Source organism: Balaenoptera borealis (assembly GCF_965194805.1).
Source record: "Balaenoptera borealis genome assembly, chromosome: 16".
In the NCBI taxonomy this organism is placed as follows: domain Eukaryota; kingdom Metazoa; phylum Chordata; class Mammalia; order Artiodactyla; family Balaenopteridae; genus Balaenoptera; species Balaenoptera borealis.
Window position 1 is genome coordinate 17090564 of NC_138872.1, and position 16318 is coordinate 17106881.

The following is a 16318-nucleotide window of genomic DNA, read 5'->3' on the forward strand; positions in this document are numbered from 1 at the left end:
TGTCTCCATACGGTTTGAGAGGTAAAAGGAACCGGATTAGACACAATCTTGACCCAAGGCTGAGGAAGTTAAGAGCTATGGACTCCATTCAGGGGGTGCCTGGGATTCATGGAAGGTTATTGAGCTGAGGGAGCAGACAGTCAGAGTTGAGCTTTGATAAGTGAAAGAAGAGGCACATGTGCACAGGACTTGATGGGGGGACAGGGTGTTAATATACTGGAAGCTGACTGTTTGATCTGAAGGCCTTTATGTGTACTATCCCTCTGCCTAGAACAGAGAGATATTTGTCCCAGTTTAAATATCACTCCTCATGAGTTCTTTCTTCTCATTTAAATGTGTTTTCCTCATTACACCCTCTTATAGCTTCCTCTGGTTTTCTTTCACAGCGTTTACTACAATTTTGAAAGTTTTGTCTTCCTAATCAGACCTTAAACTCTTTGGGGGCAGGATCCATGTTTTATTCATTTCTGTATGATGCCAAAGAAAAATTGCACTGGACAGAGTTCAATAGGCAAGGAGGACTTTATTGAAGACTATTGCAACAGGAGAGAGATTGAACTCAACTACACTGAAACAAAATGCAGGAGAGTTTTTAAGCCCTGGGGTAGGGTAACAGAAAAATAGTGGAGGCCATCGGTCTATGTGATTAGGCCACCTGTGTCTGCTAATTGGTGCTTATCAAAGAGAAGCTCTTACCTTCCTGCAGACACTGGGAAACAGGGGCACTGTTTTCCTTGATGACTACATTTCTGAGAGGACATTTCTGGGTTGTAAAACTGGTAAGAGGCTGGGAGAAGATTTACATCTCAAGGGGGGCAGAGAAAGAATTTACAAGGGAAAGTTTTCTAAAGTAACTGCTCTAAGGAAAGAGAGTTCAGTGACATAGAGTCAGGAAGAAACTGTCTAAAGTTTGGTCAAGCTGAGAGGAATACCAAGGCCGCCTTGGGAAATGACCTCCCCCTCTATGCTACATTCCTTCCCTACAGGGACAGGCAAAGAACACAGCAAATAATAGGTGCGTTTAATTAAAAAAAATTTTTTTTGGCCACGCTGTGTGGCTTGCGGGATCTTAGTTTTATTTATTTGTTTTTTATTTTTATCTGTTTGGCTGCACCGTGAGGCCTGTAGGATCTTAGTTCCCCGACCAGGGATCGAACCTGGGCCCTGGCAGTGAAAGTGCCAAGTCCTAACCACTGGACCGCCAGGGAATTCTTGGTGTGTTTCATTTAAAATGAACATTTGTATGTCTATTTGGTTAATCTCCATTTCCCTCGCTAGATGGTAAGCTGCATGAGGGCAGGGATCATGCCTGTCTTGTTTGTTAGTATAAACCCAGCATCATCCACGTGCTTCTCATAGGTGCTCACTAAGTGCTTGCAGAGAGAATGAATGAATGGACGGATGGAGGAAGAGACAGAAGCACCAAGGATAACTTCCAGGTTTTCAGCATGGGAGCAAGAAGGTAATGGGGCCAGTAGTGGCTGATGTGTGGAAGTGACAATGATGGGCTGAGGACAGAGCAAACAGTCATGTGATCCCAGGCTGTCCTGCTGACTTTGCCTGGAGTAGGGGACTAACAGTGTTTGGTGTCTGAGATGGAGAAGATTAAGGCAGCGCAGCTGAGCCTGGGGAGGCGGTAACGTGTGCAGATTACCCCTCTCACTTGCCCTCGGTTTGATTCCTAACAAGCGACAACGATCCTGGGGGAAGAGACAATGTTTGCTCTTTTGAGTTTATTTAGAAGATAGAGCTGCGTCAAGGTGAGGACCCCCTTCCGGGCCACCCCGCGGGCAGATGGATGCTGGTGCATGTAATTACTTTCAGGGTCAAAGCAGCGCAATCAGCTCCTTTGTCAGCAGCATTCACTGAATAGTTTTATCGAGCGCCTGAAGGTGATTTGTTCCAGCTCTGGAGTAATTGTCCAATCAACCGCAGGTCCCGGCAGGCGGCGGGGGGGTGGGGTGGGGGGGGTGTGTGGTAGGGGGTGTGTTGGGGGGGGAAGGTAGTTTGAAGGAAACTTCCCGAACATTTGAACATTTGTGATTAAGACTAGATGGCTTCATTACTGAACAAACATTCTTTGAGCACCTACTGTGTGTTGGGTCCTGTGTCAGGCCTGTGGGAGGTGGAGGAGAGTTCTTGCTGTAAAGAACCTGTGGATGGTTAAAGGGGATAAATAGAACCATCCTTAATCTCATGCTCATCTCAAGTGTTCCAGTGAGAGCCCCAAGGAGGAAAGGCTTCTTCCTAATGGAAGAGGCTTTGGAGTAGGGTCTGGGAAGATGATGGGTAGGACTGGGGTGGAGATGAGGAGTTGGCACTGACAGACATTCAAAGTCAGTGACAAAGAGTCTTTCCTTGACCAAACTCTAGCCAGCCTCCTCTGAGCCCTCTTCTTGGTAGGACTCAACTTTGGCCTATAAAGACTTTAGCAAACACTAACATGGCGTCTAACAGCTCAAGCCTGCATCCCTAGTAATGACCCTCGCCCCCTCACAGTTCCTACCTGAGAAAACTCAAGGCTGCCAAATGAATTAATTCACTGTTCCAGCCAACACCTGAAGGTAGGGCCCATCTCTCAGTCTCTGTGGGAGGGTAGGAGCTTAACTTCGATAGGTACCAGTTAGCAAACCCAGATGGGTTTCACATGGACCAAACACCCCTTCCCACTTTTTGTAATTTTTCACTTTCCTGACTCTGTTCAAGCCCCTGCCATTCCTCCTCCCTCCTCCCTCCTCCCTCATTCTTCCTTTAAAATGCCTAGTCACCTATGCACACAACAGAATGGAGCTCAGCACTTTCCCTTACTGTCAGTGGTCACTAAATCTGTTTTCACTGCTTTAGCTAATGTCTGGTTGTGTCCATCTTTGACAAAAGTTCTCCACGAAGAAATAAAAGCAGCAAACTGGTGCACACAGTTTTCAAAAAGAGACCCTTTTGTTTTCAATCCAGCAAGGGAAATAGTGAGAGAAAGAGCTATGGAGAAAAGGGGGAGGCGGATCATGCAGGGCCTTGGAGGCTCAAGCAAAGAGCTGGGGGTTTTGGCCTGAGTGCCACAAGAAGTGGAAGATTTTAAGTGCGGAAGTCAGAGGGTCAGAGCAGTGCCCATTACAAAGTAAGCATTCACTAAGTGTTCAATGTTGCTGTTCTCACTTGGAGTTCCAAAAAATGATTTGTGTGGTGGTGGTATTGAGAGAGGGTTGTGGGGAGCCCAGGTGGACATGGCACAGTAGTTTGGAGGCCACAGCAATGGCTGAGGCCAGAGATGGTGGTGGTCTTGTTTGGCTCAGTAGTTATGGGGATGGAGAGAAGCGATTGAATCGAGGAGAGATTTAGGAGATCAAACTGGCAGGACTTGGTGAATGGCTGGAAGTGGTGGGGGCAGGGGAGGGAAAGGGATAAACTGAGGACGATGTCCAGGTTTCTGGCTTGTGAGAGTGCGTGGGTGATGGAGCTGTTCCCAGGTGTATGTGGGGCAGAGGGGGAGATCACTTTTTCAGGTTGAATTAAAGAGCACATGGGATGGCAGTGTGCTGTTGGGTATATGGGGCTGGAGCTCTGGAGGGCCAGCCTTCAGGGAACGGGGGCTATTTTTATTCCCACATTATACTTGATTTGATCCTGAGCTTCAGGCACAGCCCTGAGAACCTGGCATGTGTGTGACTTAGTTCAGGTTGTAGAGGAGGAAAAATTCTCCTCTATCCTCTTAGGTTCTCTAGCTGGACCTAAGAATTAAACTGACATAAGATGAATTAATAGGAGAAAAGCAAACAAGTTTAATTACATTTTTACACGTATGCGGGACAAGAGAATGAAGACCTGAGGAAGTGACCAGAGCAGAAACTTTTATACCTTTTAGACAAAGAAATGATAAGATTGGATTTCCCTGGTGGTCCAGTGGTTACGACTCTGCGCTTCCACTGCAGGGGGGCACAGGTTCGATCCCTGGTCAGGGAACTAAGATCCCACATGCTGTGTGGCAAAGCTAAAAAAAAAGACAAGTTTGTGAAGAAATGACAAAGGGCAGTACATTTTGGGGAAATAACTAAGAGATATAGTGGAAGGGGGATTAGCGGAAGATAGGATTATTTTAGCAAGCTTGTCTGTACAGACCCCTTTCAGTGTCTGTCCCAAATCTGTGGTGATAAAGATATTCTTGTCTTCCTGGTACAGAGAGGTGCCTTTCTCATGGCCTGTTTTTAGGTAGAAAAGGGGAGGTCAGAGAACCCTTCTCGCATCTGCAGTTTCTCCAGTGCCTTCAGCTCAAAAGAATCATCATGCCCAAGTGGCATATTTTAGGGTGACATGTCCTGAACTCCTTCAGAGTTCTCCTGGACTCCAAAACAAGATTCAAGTGAAGGGACTTTATTTGGGAAGTGGAGGTCACACCAGTGGGGAAGTGAAACAGGGAAGGAAAGGAAGCAGCAAAGTGTGTATGGGGAAACACAGGCCTCAGAATGACCCCACACAAGAGGCGAGGGAGCTGGGGTATTTATACACTACAGTTCCTGGAGCAAGAGCCCTTACACACAGAGATACAGATACGACAGATGGAAGCTGCTCGGGCACCGTGAAATGTCCGAGGGGTATAACAGGACATGGGCAGCATTGGCTACAAAGCCTAATGATGCAGTTTGTATAAACATGGAGACTTTTATCTCGCACTAGATGAAGCTGGTCCTCTGATTAGTTTTATGTCATATTGGCAAGTTAACTGCAACCTTCAAATAAAACCTAGTTGAGATTGGAGTAAATTATGTTTGTAGCACAGGGGGGTGGGATACAATTGTAACCAACCTGTGAACTAATAGTTCCACATCTCATCACTTGGGGTTCATTTGTTTGTTAGAAATGAACATTTATTGAGCATGTACTATGTGCCAGGCTTCATGCTGAATAGGTTAGATATTGATAAATTATCTCATTTAATCTTTATAATGAAAAACCCTGTGAGATAGGTATGGTTAGACCCATTTTATAGATGCGGAGGGACTCGGTGTTGTCTTTTTTTTTTTTTTTTTTGGCTTCGCTGTACGGCACGCGGGATCTTAGTTCCCTGACCAGGGATCGAACCCGTGCCCCCTGCAGTGGAAGTGTGGAGTCTTAACAACTGGACCACCAGGGAAGTCCTGGGACTCGGTGGTTTGCTCTTGTTGCGACAGTGTGCAGTTGGCAGAACCAAGTTTCCACCCATTTTCTTTCCTCAACCTTTTGCTGCCGCTTGGCAGTTAGAAATTACAAGCGCAATCTTAGCTCAAGCATTGGGCTTATATTTGCGTTCAGTATTTATTGAAGTTCCCAGGCTCATCCAGTACTAACTGTTGGGGCTTAATAAGTTCTAAATAATAATGATTTCCCCCTGGATGAGTATAGATGTTTCTGTCAGCTGAGGCTGATTTCCACCTAATTTTCAGGGAATTTGTGTGGCACAATGATGAGCTAAATATTTATGCAGGGAGGATGTATGTACAAATCACATTTCCATAAGAAACACAAGGCAAATGAGAGTTTCCCACAAAAAAAATGTTTATTGCTGGGAAAAGATTCTTTAGAGGATCCAACATTAGCCAGGATTAACCAGCATTATCCAAGAGTTAGCCATATTTAGGCAATTTTAACATTTATGCCAGAGAAGTGTCTTTATTAAGAATTGCCAAGGATTACTAGAGGAGAAATCATGTTTGCTCCTCAGGGTTGAGGGAAAACACCTGGGAATATAGAATAGCTTTTTCTCCAAATGATCTAACCATCTTCGTGGATGACCCTGGGCAAGTTACTGCCTGTCTCTCTGAGCCTCAGTTTCTCAAGCTGTCAACTACTGGATAGGATTGGCTGTTCCTTAAGGCCCTGCCCACTCTGTCTTGTAATTCTGTGCGCTACAACTGTGCCTCTGTCTTTTTATCTCCACTGAGGACAGGCTGTTAACCTTGGACTACCAGCCTTCCTACTGAGGGAAAGGAGTCAACATTTCGGCTACTTATTGTGTGTCAGGCACCCGCTAGGTACTTCATGTCAATCAACTCATTACTCCTCATAGCAGCTCAATGGCATAGGTTTTATTTCCATTGTATAGCTAAAAACGAATAAGTTGCAAGTTTAGGAGCAGCTGCTACTTTTGGGGCCATGCGCCAGTCCTCCCCACCCACATCTGAGTAAGTTCAACAGAAAGGTTTTTAAAGGTAAGCGTTTTTACTTGGGGCTGTCTACCAAATGGGTACTAAGGAGCAAAGAGCATAGGACTTGGGGTTGTACAGACCTGAGTTCAAGTTCTGCCTCCTCCAGGCACTAGCTGAATGCCCGGGTGAGTCACATCACCTCTCCAAGTCCTGTTTCCTCATTGGCACACTTACCTTATGAGCTCTATACAGCAGGGCTGTTGTGTGGATTCCACGAGAAACCGTCCAGCTCTTTGAGACCAAGCTGAATTGGTTGGTCATTCTAGGTTTCCCTCTAAGGGTCATCTCAGATGGCCCTGCTCACTGCCACTCCGATGTAAGAAGCAGCTCTGGATGTGGCCATGGCTTCCTCCCCATCCTTGCTCTCTTGAACGCCTTTGCCTGACCCACCCAAGCCCTGGCCCTCCTGACTTCTGCCTATGTGCATGCGCCGTATGGCTGGAGATACAGGTCCAAGCCCCAGCAACACCAGGTTCTTCTTATGTGACCTGAAGTCACTCATCTGATTTCTCTGAGACTGTTTCTCTTCTGTAAAATGGGGATCATTTTACAGACTTTGTTCAAGACTTTTGTAGTTGGTTAAACGTCATGATGTTGAAATTAACTGCATGCATGTGTTCTGTCCTCACCCCAGGGAATGACCTCAGTCCTCCTGAATGAATTGTTTTTTTTTTTAATTGAAATATAGTTGATTTACAATATTGTGTTAGTTTCAGGTGTACAGCAAAGTGATTCAGATATATATATATATATATATATATATATATTTTTTTTTTTTTTTCAGATTCTTTTCCATTATAGGTTATTACAAGATGTTGAATATAGTTCCCTGTGCTATATAGTAGGTCCTTGTTGTTTATTTTATGCATAGTAGTGTGTATCTGTTAATCCCATACTCTTAATGTACCTCCCCCTTTCCCCTTTGGGAACCCTAAGTTTTCTATGTTTGTGAGTCTGCTTCTGTTTTGTAAATAAATCCCTTTGTATTACTGAATGAATTCTTTTGCAGCCTTAAGAGTTCCTGGATTAAAGAGTCCCTCCTGCTTTGTTACAGAGGGACATATGACCCAGCTTGTCCTTTGCTGTCAAGATTTAGGTGCCTTGAATGAGCAAATGAGTGAGCAACCTCCCTCCCTCAGATGTTGCTTTAAGACTGATTTCTGCCTGGCTGAGACAGAGTTCCATATAGATGTAATCTCATTTAATGTTTTCAAACTCCTGTATCCAGGCACAACGTGCTGAAGCCACAGAACCAGCAGGTGGCCGCACTGGGATCTGGCGCTAGATCTGCCTGCATCCTTTCTGCTGTGCCCACTGAAGCTCACAGTCCTAGCCTCTGCTTGGAATTCAGCTTCGCCCTTACCAAGACTCACAGCCTGACTTTTAGCTACACTTGCTTCTGAGGCTGTAACATGGCTTTGAAAAGATATTTCAGGAAAATCAGAAAGTTGTAAAAAAATTTTGAGGTCCAGGTTCATAGGGACTTCAGAAACTCTCTCTCTTAAATAACAGCTTTATTGAGATATAATTTAGATACAATAAAATTCACCTTGAAAAAGAATAGTTCAGTGGTTTTTAGCATATTTACAGAGTTGTTGTATAGCCATCACCACTATCTAATTTTAGAACATTTTCATTACCTCCCAAAGAAACCCCATACCTATTAGCAGCCACTCCTCATACGTCCCTGGCAACCACTAATTTACTTTGTCTCTGTGAATCTGTCTATTCTGGGCATTTCATATAAATGGAATCGTACGCTATGTGGCCTTCTGTGACTGGCTTCTTTCACTCGGCATAATGTTTTCCAGGTTCATCCAAGTTGTTGCATGTATTAGTATTTCATTCCTTTTATGGATCCTTGCTTATTTTATGGGAATAAAATTATAAAAATAATATTCCGTTGTATGGATATGCCACATGTTGTCTGTTCATCAGTTGAGTTGATGGATGTTTGGGTTGCTTCCCCCTTTTTTGACTTTTATGAATATTGCTGCAATGAACATTCAGGTACAGGTTTTTGTATGGACATATATTTTCAGTTCTCGGTATAGACTAAGGGTGGAACTGCTGGATCATATGGTAACTGTTTAACATTTTTTGTGGAACTGCCACACTATTTCCCAAAGTGGCTGCAACATTTAACAATCCCACCTCCAGAAACTCTGTTTTGGTGTTTGTTGATTGAAATAGGTTTTCAGATGCTGGCAGTTTATTTGAGCTTCAAGCCCAGTTTGGTCCAAAGTCTCAGAGGAACACTCATTGCATTGCAGATCTGAGCATGGCCAGAAAAGACCTTCTATAGTCTACAATGTTGCACCCTAAATATCCTGTAATAAAATTCAAAATATAGTACAGGCTTGGGTTTGAGTTCTTGAGTAAGAGTTATGATCTAGCACAGGAAGAACAGTTTAGAACAGTGCCTATCTTGCTTTGAGTTCCTTTTGATGTGACACTGAGACAAGGATTTGAGTACAGGTTATTTCCTTGGGAGGTGATCCCAGGAAACACCTGTGAAGGAACAGAGGAAGTGAAAGAGAGAAGGGAAGGAAGCCGATAAGGGGGGGTTATATCAAGCAGATCACTACTGTGGGCAACCAGAGCTCAGCTCGGCTGGGGAACTCCGGGATCCAGTGTAGATCATGTCTTGAAGTTATCCCAATGTGGAAACAAAGAAGCTGAAGCGTTTATCTACCAATTCCTGGTCTGTCAATTGGTTGAGGGCTGCTTCTGGAGTATTAACTCCTTAGGGCTTCTGTTTTGACCTGCACACTGGCCTAGCCTGCCCCCATACTCACAGGCGATGAGTTGCAAGGTTTGCCGTAAGCCGGCTTCAGTGTGTGGAGGTCCACGGGCAGAGAACCAACAGGATCAGCCATGGGGCCAGTCCAAATTGGGTATTTGAGTAACCCCATCTGGGGTCACCTCTATCTAAGATAAAAAGGCTTGATCGAAATGTCATGTAAGTCTGTCTTTGTTGACTTAAAGGAATCAAAATAGGAGAAATAAAATCTTTTCCTAAACACGTCCCAGAGGTAGGAAGCACAAAGCTTCCAGAACACAGGAAATAGCTGATAAATGTATATTTTTAAAAATTGAAGTTGGAGGCTGTTCTTTAAGAAAGAAAAGAGTGGGGCAATTGAAAGGCACTTGCTGAAGTAATCAGAGTAGAGAGGCAGGAATAGAGATGGAAATCAGAATCCGCTTTGAGACAAGTTAGTAGGATAATCAAGGGCTAGGAGTTGTGCCAGTCCCCCCCAGATCAGAACCGCTGGGTTCCCCAGGTCCCCGAACACATGTTTATAGTTAGGCCCATCAGAAGAAGGGACCTCTGTAGAAGCAGCTTCCAAATGCCACTGGAGACCAGAGTCACCTGGGGCACATGAGAAAAACAGGGGTCTGGGGTCTCGCTGCAGAATCTCCAAGGGTGGGGCCTGGGAATCTGTATTTTAACAAGTACCCCAGGGTGACTGTGAGTCAGATTTGGGGTTCTCCGAGAAGAATGCTGTAGATAAAGTTCCAGACTTTTTGGATATTGACAGGAAAATGTCAGAAATTGACAGATAACCTACCGTGCTCCCTTCTCAGCCTTCCCCATGGCCCTACTTAGATTCCACTGGCTCGTGTTTGTAACTAGCCTGGCCTTTTGTTCCCCACCCTCCCACCCCCATTAAAGTATCCGGCAGGAAGGTTTGTTGGGGATGGATTTTCATCCCTGGAAACTGGGAGTCTTAGACACGCGTGGTTCTCTCTCTAAAGCATGGCCTCAAACAAACAAACAATCCAAGAGACAGAGTCTAGGCAGCTGAAAAGGATACAAGAGGAGTTGCTTTAACTGAAGTCTCTCTAAACACGTGAAAAGCTTTACATTTTCTCCTCACTCCCCATTGAACTTTTCTTAGTCAGCGTTATAGCTAATGATGTCTTCCCCAATTCATGTTGAAGTCCTATCCCCCAGTACCTCAGAAAGTGACCTTACTTGGGACAGGTCCTGACAGAGGTAATCCAGTTAAAGTAAGGTCATTAAGGTGGGCTGTAATCCAGTATAACTGGTGTCCTTTTTAAAAGGGGAAATTTGGAGACACACGCATTACAGGGAACAAGCCATGTGAACATGAAGACAGTTGTTTACAAACCAAGGAGAGGGGCCCCAGAAGAAACCAACCCCACCTCGATTTTGGACTTCCAGCCTCCAGAACTCTGAGATGATAACATTTTGTTGTTTGAAGCACCTGATCTGTGGTACTTTATTCCCTAGCAAACTCACATAGTCAGCTTCCTTGCCAGTGGAGCCTACCTCCCAAATTTCTTTCAGCCTATCTTTTCCTTCTATCTTCATGGCCTTCACTGTAACATAAAGCTCTACCATCTCCCTGGACTCCTGCTTTACTGAACCAGGTTTGTTTGCCTGACGCCCAGCAAGCCTCAGCATTTGCTGAGATGCTGAGGTTTGCAGCAGAGAAAGGGTTTATTCATGAGACAGCCTAGCGAGGAGATGGGCGAACAAGTCTCAGATCCACTTCCCTGAAGGCGAGGGGCTCAGGATAATTATGGGATAGAGGAGCAGGGTGATCTGAGGTGTGGGGAAAGGAGATGGGAGACAGGAAAAAGGTGAAGTAATCAGTGTTCTGCATAGGTGTAGCTGAGTTACATGCTTCTTCACGGGATGCATGTTTAGAAAACGGTGGCATTAGCATGACCTGAGGGTGGAGTTTTTGACCTGCATTCATTCATCAGAATTCATTCTGATAACTTCAAGACATGATCTACACTGGATCCCGGAGTTCCCCAGCTGAGTTGAGCTCTGGTTGCCCACAGTAGTGATCTGCTTGATATAACCCCCCCTTATCGGCTTCCTTCCCTTCTCTCTTTCACTTCCTCTGTTCCTTCACAGGTGTTTCCTGGGATCACCTCCCAAGGAAATAACTTGTACTCAAATCCTTGTCTCAGACGATTCATTCATTCATTCATCGTCATTCATCAGAAACTCACACAGGCCCAGTTGAATGGTCAGTTGTCTCGAATGATTTGAACTGGGCAAGACTAGCTCCATGTTCCTGAAAAACAACTTAAGCAACAGCTACTATAACGACCCATACGTCAGAGGTGTTATCTATAAGGGGCAGTTAAAGGAGTCTTGTGATATATTGTCTAAGCATGGAGGTATGCAATTTGCAAGAACAATTAAAGCGACCTTAGTCAGTGAAGGCAGGTTATAGAGTATTATTTATTAAGCAAGTTGTAGTTTAAGAGATTTAATTGATAACAGCCCTTGGTTTCACGAACCTGCCTTTCTGCTTTCACTCTGACACCCCTGCCATTTTTTTCTCAGCCCAGCCACCAGCAGCATGTTTTATAAACACACATCTGATCGTGTCTCTCCCCTGCTTGAAACTCTTCTGTGGCTCCCTATGACTTTCAGGGTGAAGACCCAGATCCTCAGTCACAAGGCCCTACCTAGATGAGCCTTGCATGTCCTTCAGTTTTACTGCCACTTCCCTTCCCTTGTTCCCTCACGTTGGTCTCTTTTTTGGGTCTGAATTAGCCTTTCTTCCAGCTCTGCAATCTCTGCCAGGAATGCTCCTCCATATCCCGCCCTTCTCCCTGCTGATTCCCCTCCTTCCATGAGGCCTCAGTTAATGCAGTTCCTCGGGGGGTGACCAGGTTAGATTTCTTCTGCCTTGTGCTTTCCTAATGTCCTGAACTCTCCCATTGCAGCAGCTACACACTTGTAATTAACAATCTGTGTAATGACTTATTTAGTGTCCTATCTAGAATGTAGATTCCACGGGGGCAGGATTTTTGTTCTGTTTGCTCACTTCTGTATCCCCAACACCTGGAACAGTGCTCGGCGCATAGTAGGTACTCAGTCCGTGTTTGTTGCATGAACAAATGAATGGATGGAATTGCCAGAAGGGCCCGGCCTGGGTCTGTCATGGTCATTCCTGTTTCTCTAGCACCCAGAGCGATGCCCGCCACAGAATAAACTCCCTGTGAATGTTGGGGGAGGGTATGGGTGAGGAGGAAGGGGAAGGGGATGGGGGTCACTGGTGGAAGGGACTGAATCTCATCAGGCAGAGCTTCCCTGGGTTGGACTCCTTCTCAGGGAACTCTCGGTTTCCTGGGGGACACCCTCTTGCTAGGAGACGGTCTGACATCTCTGTGATGGGGACACACCCAGACGGCTGCTTGAGTCAGGTCAAAGAAAGGGGGATCCTGGGTGGAAGGAATGGAAGAAAGGGGGTGGTTGAAAAGGATGGTGGGGAGAGGAGAGGAGAAGTCTGCTGAGGAGACTTTGTTTTCAGGTTTCCCTGGTCTTGCTGGCCTAAGGGCCATGAGAGGACTTAGTGGGGAGACAGCAGAAAGCGCACCAAAGCTCACTCCCAGCACGTGTGCTCACCCACGGCAGAACCCTCGGCTTGTGGGGCTGCCTGCCTGGTCTTCACCACCGCACGTGTGGTGCTGGGGTTCGCCCTGCTTCCCCAAAGTATGTGCGGACTTTTCTCGGGGACTAAAGGTTGGTAGGTCTGTATGAGGTTTCCACTCTAGAAAACAAATTCCTTCTATCGCGAGATGTCCAGCTCTTCTAATGTCTGGGAAACTCGAATTTATTCCAGAGGTTCTCCAGCAGACAGGCCCCGTGACTCAGAGAGCCCCCGGGGGCTCCTCCCAGCAGGCTGGCCTTGCTAAAGGAATCCTGCCTCTGAAGCTCTCCTGCCTCAGCTCCCTGCCTTTCAACGCACTTCAGCACGTTGTCAGGCTGTTTGGGTTTGGATGGCAAAGCAGTCAAATGTTTCCAAGGAGAAGAGGGGAAAAGAAATCCCACCCCCACCCCACCAGAGCCTTCTTGGGAAACATCCACAGGCCTGGCTTGGTCTCCAGAGTGGATCTGGAGCTGAGAACCCGTCCGGATGAAAGTGTTGGTGAGAGACCATGGGTTCTCAGGGCTCCGCCTGATGTGGTTCCTCAAGGAAAGATTCCCTGGGCATTGAGGACCACCTCCCCGCTTCCACGGATGTCTTCAGCTCCTTCTCTCTCCCTCTCCCCCAGCCACAGGGCTTGATTCAGGTACCTTTGATTGAATTAGTAACTCCTCAGGCAAAACATAAATCAGACAAAGTTGGAGGCAAAGTGTAAATGGGAAGATGGAAAGATTTACTCTGTTAAAATGCTCTCTGAGGTATCACAGAAATGTGATGGGATAATTCATTGAGGTTACTTTGTGCTTTGTTGATGCCACTATAGTAGAATCAGAGATTGCACGCAGTCTGTTTGGGCTTTGGGCGTTTTTCCTCCTGTCCAGGTTTTTTCCAAGTAAGCATCTTCTTGTCTCAGGTGGAGTGAACTGGACTCCGTATCTCAGGGAAGCCTGCAAGGAAGGATCGCATGCCTTCCTCACCTTTGCTCCCAGGCCCCATCAGCTCTTTGCAGCAGGCTCACAGCATTCCAAAGACCTCTCTATGCCCCAGTTTTCTCATCTGTAGAGTGGGATTCACCCTCATGGAGCTGTTGTGAGGATTAAGTGAGTTAACATAGGCAGAGTGCTTGAAATGGTGCCTGGTATGTACTAAGCACTCAATAACTGTTAGGTATTAGTTATTACCATCACTCATGCATAGAGTCAGGGGAAGAGAACTATTCGGCATGTATATCAGTCAGGGTTCTCCAGAGAAACAGGACTGGGAGGATCCATGTCTATATCATCATATAAATATCTGTAGATGTATCTAGACCTGTATCTGTATCTATACTTATACCTCTTTCTCGCTCTCCATACACACACACACACACACACACACACACACACACACACACACACACATTTATTTCAAGGAATGGGCTCATGTGACTGTGGAGGCTGGCAAGTCTAAAGTTGGCAGGGCAGGCCTGCAGGCTATAAACTCTTAGGTGGGAGCTGATGCTGCAGTCTTGAGGCAGAATTTCTTTGTCCTCAGGGAAACCTCAGTTTTGCCCTTAAGGCCTTTTGATTGATTGGATTGGAGACCCACTCACATCATGGAGGGTAATCTCCTTTACTTAAAGTCAACTGATTGCAGGTGTTCACCACATCCACAAAATACCTGCCCGGTAACACCGAGGTTAGCATGTGATTGAGTAAACTGGGTGCTACAGCCAGGTCAGGGTGACATCCCTAATATAGCTAGCTCGTCCGCACGCACGTAGGCTGCACTGACCCGCTGCATCCGACCTCCAGGGAAGCTCCCTTTCCCCTCTCACACCTCTGCCTCCCCTGTTAAGGTTGCCCCCTCCCCTCCATTCCTGACCTCTGATGTGGCTATTCTCTTTCTTGCTTATTTTGCCTGTGGGTAGGGAACTTGGGGGGTGACTTTTGGGTTCTTGGGGTGGCAGAGGGGAGGAAGACCACAGAGGGGTCTCACGCTTCTCCTTTCTTCCCGTTGACACTGACTGTTAAGGAAAGGAGAATCAGACCTCGTCCACTGCCAGCGTGAATGCCAGAACTCATGCAGACTTTAGAAACTCATTCAACTGAAAGTGTGTCTGTCTCCTTCCCAGTCTTGAATTACGTTCACAAGCCCCCTTTCCTTGATGACGATAGATGGGGGAGGGAAGGGCTGCCCTATCCCGTTGGCTGGTGACTGTCAGCCAGCTGGGAGTTTTGCTTGGAAGACGAGGTCCTGGCATGCATTTCTCAACCAGTTATAAAGTGTGTCTCCCGCTTCCACCCCCCACAGCCTTATGATTCTTTAGCTGCAAACTCCTTATGACCAACAGCTTGTCACACTCTCCTCCGGTTGTAAAATTTCATTTTAAGACATTGTATGCTCCAAAATATTTACAGATGAAATTTGTACGGTTTGGGATTTGCTTCAAAATAGTGCAGGAGCAGGGAGTGGGTGGGATCGGCCGCAGATAGAGAACCGTTGAAGCTGGATGATGGGTACATGGGGGCTTAGTTGTACCATTCTGTGTCCTATTGAGTATGTTTACAATTTTCCGTAACGAAAAATTTAAAGAGAAAAAACCCCACATTATGAAGTCCTTAAGTATGTTTTCAAATAGTGTTTCTCAAGAATATATTCAAGGTTCCACAGATGTTTGCTTAAAATTTCAGTTTTTAATATATTCTTAACTCTTTAAGGCTTGGGATGACAGGATGTGGGAGTGTAGAGCTGGGGTCAACAAACTCTGGAAAGGGCCAGACAGTGAACATTTTTGGCTTTGTGGGCTGTACAGCTATACAGTGTGAAAGGAGCCACAGGCAGTATGAAAATGAATGTGCATGGCTGTGCTCCAATAAAACTTTATTTATGAACATTGACATTTGAATTTCATACAATTTTCACATGTCACTCAATAGTCTTTTGATTTTAAAAAAATCACTAAAAGATATAAAGAGCATTCTAAGCTTGCAGACCCTATAAAAACAAATGGCCGGCTGGATTTGGCTTGCGTGCCATAGTTTGAAGACCACGCTATAAATGATAGTTTAATACACTGGGGATGACCGACCAGGTAATTTGGCCTTCCAGGGCTGTTTTTTTTTTTTTTTTTCTTGAACAACTTGAGGAATAAAACTTCTCCTGTCATCTCCGTGGATGTTAGCAAAACAAAACAAAACAGAACAAAACAAAACACCCAAGCAAACTTCAGAGTTGCTAATTGAAAAAGAATCAAACAATTAACATGACAAACATACAGAAGTGAAAGTTCCTTTTCTCATTGCTCATTCCCTGGCCCATTACCCAGAGGTGAAAGCTGGGGTCCCAGTCCTCAGGGATACTAAGACACACTTCTCTGTCCTTCTTCTTCCTCAGAAGGCCAGACTTACATCAATGCTGCCCTAAGGACCAAGCAAAAGACAAAGATTAGCTGACCACTCCCCCCAATATAAAGAATTATACACTTTACATTTTGAGGATCAGTCCACTCATTGGCAGGTGAACTCTTTGAACTGATAAACCGGATGAGAAGGGAATGATTGATTATACATCTGACCTGAATTGACGTGTGTCAGTGTTGCTCTAAAACTTCGTGGTTCATGATACCTGAGCAGGACCCCATAGGGAACCTTGGGCAAAGCTTTCTTCCTGCCTCAGCTTTCCCGGTCTCTCTGGCCCCATCGGGATCCCCAGCTGCAGGGAGCTAGGTTGTCTGGTCAG

General features: G+C 45.7%; 1 long non-coding RNA gene across 1 annotated transcript in view; it reads left to right on the top strand.

Moving 5' to 3' along the window:
- Positions 1 to 16318, top strand: part of LOC309614089 — a 164176-nt gene that overhangs the window by 78640 nt on the left and 69218 nt on the right. Inside the window, exon 3 of the long non-coding RNA XR_014236005.1 lies at positions 1360 to 1462. This is a non-coding gene — a long non-coding RNA (uncharacterized lncRNA). The remainder of the gene's footprint in view (positions 1 to 1359; positions 1463 to 16318) is intronic.